This window comes from Wolffia australiana, chromosome 1 (assembly GCF_029677425.1).
Source record: "Wolffia australiana isolate 7733 chromosome 1, ASM2967742v1".
In the NCBI taxonomy this organism is placed as follows: domain Eukaryota; kingdom Viridiplantae; phylum Streptophyta; class Magnoliopsida; order Alismatales; family Araceae; genus Wolffia; species Wolffia australiana.
The window spans coordinates 23,963,617-23,969,584 of NC_135835.1; the positions used below are offsets into that span (position 1 = coordinate 23,963,617).

Here is a 5,968-nt window from a genome sequence, read left to right on the forward strand (position 1 = left end):
TCACTAGCTCATATCGTCTACTATCTTCATCTCTTCTCTCGTTAATCATCACTATCATACGAAATCAATTCCTTAATCACCGTTTCTTATGGAAATGATCCGTACTCATCACTAAGTATTCTTAAGTACGGTTAAATATAATTTTTATTGAATAATCTCAATTACCACCGATGAATTAAAATTGCTAAATTTGAGATTATCAATGGCTCACCACTAAGTTTCCTCCCTTCTGAGAGTAAGGGGCAGTCATTATTTACTTCTCCTATAAACATAAAATATCAATTGTGTATCAAGGAATCACGTGTGACGAGGCTCCTATCTAACTAGGTGTAAAGAGAGAAGAGAATGAGGGATGGCTCAAAAGAATGGGTGAAAGGTATGTCAAGGATGAATGGTGGGCTTAGAATATTTAGATAGTTTACTCCCATGACAAATGAAAACAGTAGATGATGCCTCAATGGTATGAGAAAATAAGTGAAGATTGAATACATCAACTAAGCATGGACGATAAATCGATCAACATTCATAAAGAGCCAAAATAAATGGTTCCAAGATAACAAGAAAGCCCATAAAATATTTTTCTTCTTCTTCTTTTTTCATTTCATTTTGTTGTTTTTTTTCCTTCTATTTTTTGTTCAAACAGGGGTGAACATAAATGGAAGTTTAATATGAGAATAGATAATGGTTGATTACATGCATTCCATGCTAGTACAAGGAAGATGAACTCAGAAGAAAGGGCGAAGACATAAATAAAGAAAGGTATACAAAGGAAAGGATATCATAAGAGGGTGATATCACAAAGGGAAGAGGAGAAGAAACTTGGGAGTAAGCATATCTTAAGCATCTAGGACTAGCGGGGAATAGATGGGCACCGATAAGAATGAGTGAAATTGGGTTAATGGTAAGTGGTAAGCTAGGAAAAATGGGTGAAGAAGATACACATATAGGTTTCAAAAAGGTATTTGAAGGTAGCTCAAGGAAAGGTGACCATGATGGCGCACGCCATCTGGACCTGTCGAAGACGTCGTTCGCACCACACGCCATCATTGTCGACTGCCGGGTGAATTATGCTCGTCTATCGTATATTGTTTTCTTGTCTTCTTCGTTAGCTATGTCTCGTGTTTTTTTCACACTCGTTGAATCTTTTTCATCGCACTGTGATGCATCCATCGCCTGTCCGTGCATCTTCGTCATCATGTGGGAGGGGGTCCTTAGTCATTTTGAACTCCCTTCCCTTGTTCCCTCTTTTTCTCTTTTTATGCTCTGTTTTTCCCCTTTATTTTTCAATATGGGCCCATTATATAAGGGCCCTCTTAATGGACCAATACCCCCACCCTCTCTTTGTTGACCCATTAGGGGGCCCAATTGACTTCCCTTTATAAGGGAAAAGTTAGACCAGGAAGAATCAAATAGAAGTTTGTGTTGTTTTTTTTCTGGTCTCATCCCTTGTTCAGAGAGAACGAAGAGGGAAGGAGAAAAAAGAGAGAAAGCGGGAGGAAGAGAGAAGAAAGAGGGACAAGAAGAGATCGCTGGTGAAAGAAGCCGCCACCGATCAGAATTGTTTCCCCTTTCCTTGGGGTGCCTCCTCAACAATTTTCCCCACCGATATCATGGCCCGGTCCCTCGCAAAATCTGCATCGCCGGGATTCCGCCGCCATCACAGATCATCGTGGCTCGGCATCAGGTTTCCATAGTTTCCCGTGGACCCCCTGAAAATCATCAACGCTCCCCTTTCTCTGCACAAATTCTCACCGTAAAAAATTAGCGGCTATTCACGGCTATTCATGGTTGTCACACCAGATCGGACGTCAGGAAGCAGCGCCTTGGACAATTGACGGAGGTCGCTTAGGTGCCTTCCTTTCCTACCCCCCTGTCTGCGGGTGGCGAGTGGCAGTGGATTCTCGGACGTACGATCACGGCGGCACACCCTTGAGGTGGGTACGATCCGATCCGACCTGTCCTCTCTCTTCTAGCGCATAGCTGATCCGCCCCTGAAGCGAGTTTACAGATCCCGCAGACTAGTGCCTCCGGCGCGGGCCAGCGCCATTGTGGGTGACTGTGCGTGGCTTGGCTGGGCTGTCGGCTGCTGCCAGCTCCAGACTAAATCCATTGATCACAGTGGATAAAGTTCTGTTCAGCGCCCTGGTTTTCCCCCGCTGCATCCGCTCTGAGAATGCCGAAATTGTCACCGAGGCTATCGTGTGATCGGGCTTGCCCTCCCTCTGAAGTTTGGCCTGGAGTCTCGCCGTCTAATCCAATCGCTTGACTCCTGGTCGATTCCCAGACCACCATTTCTGTTGGGCAAATCATTGTTGGTCGTTGGTCATAACGCCCCGACCTACACCTCCGCTATTGTCTTTCTCTCACCTTCTGCCTTCACGTCCGGACTCCGTCCACTCTCTCTGGCACGTCGCTCTCCACCCTGCATGGCCTTCAACCACGCCTGTCGCAAGAGACGAAGACTGCACGTGAGCCATGAGCCGTTGAGGTACATCCTCCTCTCCTTATGCAGTGAGCGACTAACCGGAACGGACGAGTCCGTCCGTTTCGTGTGAGCCCTACAGATTGATTCCGTTTGGCCGTAGACGTCTTTGTCCCTCCGACGAGGATCGAGAGGGCACCGTCGTCGTCATACGTCGTCATCTCCCTTGAGTCGGAGACTGCACATACAACACATAGAACGCATTCATCGTGCATTGTACTTACATATACCCGTTTGGGTTTATCATCCATCGGACGATGACACCGTCTACGTCCGACTCCACTATCTCGGTACCGAGCCATCATCCTTGGTACCGACCAAACGACGTCCTTGATGACGTCCGGCATCAGACCATTTTTACCTCAAGATAGATTCACTTTGTGAAGATTAAATACTCTAGACATGAGTCATTCATTGGTGGGTGGATGATGGGTGGCTCACTTGGCATTTCCCTAAGACAATAGTACTTCAACCCTTTGATTTTCATGTTTGTTCCTCACCCTACCAGATATCCTAACCATTTGGGAGAAAAACACATGCATCTTGACCATGGCTCATACCATTAAGAGATGTATTTGATCCGCTACACGAGCCTAATTCGACATTCATGTTGCTAGGACAAGGGGTGAGTGATTCTCCAAGATGGGCATGATTGAATTCATAAAATGATATGCTACCCCCCCCCCAACTTAAAAGGATGTAAGGAATAAAAATACTTTAGAACCAAATTTTTCCTCCCCTCCCCTCTTGAAATATGCATTTTCTCTAATGCACGACATGAAATTGTAGAGAAAGGGATTGTCAAACCGTGATTCTTGTGCCACTGATATCATTGTCTTGCTATGGATCCTTGTGCTTAGTATGGTTGCCTCCGCATAATTTATTCTCCTAAAAACCAAAATTATCCGGAATGATAGTTCAAAGAGATCAAATAGAAAATTAGTAAAGGAAACGTCAAAAGGTGAATAAACCAAGTATAGGAAAAAAGCAAACTATACTAATGCAAGACTAAACACCTGGTTCAAGAAGATCTATCATTGCTTCCATAGGTTGAGGTTCCAGCTCTAGGTATGGCTTCAACCTTTGTCCATTCACCTTAAACTGTCTACTTGTAATCGGATATAAAATCAAAACAGCTCCATAATCAAACAGTTTAATGATGATAAATGGACCATTCCATCTTCTCCTAAGCTTTCCTGGAAACAATTTCAATCGAGAATTGTTAAGCCATACTTTTTGATTCTCATGAAAATTTGTTCTATTTAATTTGCAATATTGAAAGGCTCTCATTTTGGCTTTGTAAATTACAGAATTTTTGTACGCTTCGTTTCTTAATTCTTGCAATTCTTGGAGTTGCAATATATGATTTTTCCCTCCATCTTCCACAGCAAGATCCAATTTTCTAATTGCCCTATAAGCTCGATGTTGAATCTCAACAGGAAGATAGCATGTTTTTCCAAATATGAGTCTATAAGGGGACATCCCAATGAGTCCCTTATAGGCTCTCCTGTAAGCCCACAAGGCATCAGGTAATCTTTTGCTCCAATCCTTAACATCTGGCCATACGATCTTTTGAAGGATCTTTTTGACTTCGCGGTCACTAACCTCCACCTGGCCATTGGCTTATGGATTGTTAAGAGTTATCTTATAATGAACCCCATACTTCTTGAGGAGGGATCTGAAACGGGAGTTATTAAATTCGGACCCACCATCACTTATTATTGCTCTTGGACATCCAAATCTAGAGAATATATATTGAGTTAAAAATTTCAATACTACCTTATGATCATTTGTCCTAGTGGGTATTGCCTCAACCCACTTAGACACATAATCTACCTCCATCAATATATATTTATGTCCAAAGGATGGTGAAAAAAGACCCATAAAATCTATACCCCATAAATGAAATATCTCTATTTCTAGAATCGATAGTACTGACATGGCATCATTCTTTCTTTTATGCAAAATGTCCCCCACAAAGAGATGAATGGCATAACTCTAGGATAGTCTTATGTTCGTCTTTTCTTCTTTTCTTGTTAATACCAATCCTCTGGGGTTCTACCTAAAGCTAAATAGTTAACTATGTGTAAACCACGAAACTTTTCTAGTGCTAATCTTAAGGATATGCTCGTCAAGGAAATTTTCAACAATACGGATTGGGTCACTAATATTCAACCGGTATAAATGATCAGCTACATAATTTTCAGATCCTCGTCTATCATTAATCTCCAGGTCAAATTCTTGCATTAATAATATCCACCTAATTAATCTAGGTTTTACCTCTTTTATTTATTAAATATCTAATATCTGCATGATCAGAAAATACTACTATTTTACTACCTAATAAATAAGATCTGAATTAATCTAATGCAAACATAATCGAAAGTAATTATTTTTCAGTGGTAATGTAGTGTACCTGGGCGTCTCCTAAGGTTTTGCTAGCATTGTAGATGGCCAAGGGCTTCTTGTCAATTTGTTGACCAAGCATTGCTCCTACTTAAAAATCAAAAGCATCACACATAAGTTCAATAGGGTATTTCCAGTTTGGAACTTGTGGTATAGGTGCTTTCTCTAGAACCTCCTTTATCTGCAAAAAAGTGTGCTTCCCTGCATCGTCAATTGTGAAGTTCACATCTTTAGCCAATAAGTTAGTTAACGGTTTTGATATACTAGCGAAATATTTAATGAACCATTTATAGAAGACTGTGTGGCCGAGGGACCCTCTAAGTTCCTCGGTGTTGGTGGGAAGTGGAAGATTCTGGATCACCTCCACTTTAGCCTTGTTCACATCTAACCCACAGCTCCTGACCATGTGTCCTAGTACTATTCCCTCTTGGACCATAAAGTGGGACTTTTCCCAACTGAGTACTAGCCGTCTCGTCACACAAATATGCAAAACCCTTTCTAAATTAGTCAAAAATGTGTTAAAGTTTTGTCCAAAAACAGATAAATCATCCATAAAAATCTCTAGACAGTCTCCAACTAAATCTGAAAATAAAGCTGTCATACATCTCTGAAATGTAACTGGTGCATTATATAGTCTAAATGACATTCTTCTAAATGACATTCTTCTAAATGCAAAATTTCCAAAAGGGCAAGTAAAAGTAGTCTTTGCTTGATCGTCGGGGTGAATTTCTATCTAGTTGTATCCTGAATATCCATCTAAGAAACAAAAATAGTTTTGTCCTGCTAATTTTTCTTGCATTTTATCAAGAAAGGGAAGTGGATAGTGATCTTTCTTTGTGACTTCATTAAGCTTCCAATATCAATGCATATCCTCCAACTAGCTAGTAGTGTAGTTTGAATTTCTTCCCCTTGATCATTTCGAGTTACATTGATTCCTTTTTCAATATGGACTACATGCACACCCAAGGATTGTCAGAAATGGAGTAAATAAATCCAGGTTCTAACCATTTTAATATTTCTTTTGTAACTACATCTTGCATGATGGGATTTAATTTTCTTTAGCATTCTCTAGTGAGCCTA

General features: G+C 41.1%; 1 long non-coding RNA gene across 1 annotated transcript; it reads left to right on the forward strand.

The window, feature by feature from the left end:
* The first annotated feature begins 1,405 nt into the window (after positions 1–1,405).
* On the forward strand, positions 1,406–3,794 carry LOC144711736 (uncharacterized). The gene is made up of 3 exons (XR_013583646.1): positions 1,406–1,684; positions 1,801–2,488; positions 3,100–3,794. It is a non-coding gene; the product is annotated as an uncharacterized LOC144711736 (long non-coding RNA).
* The last annotated feature ends 2,174 nt before the right edge of the window (positions 3,795–5,968 follow it).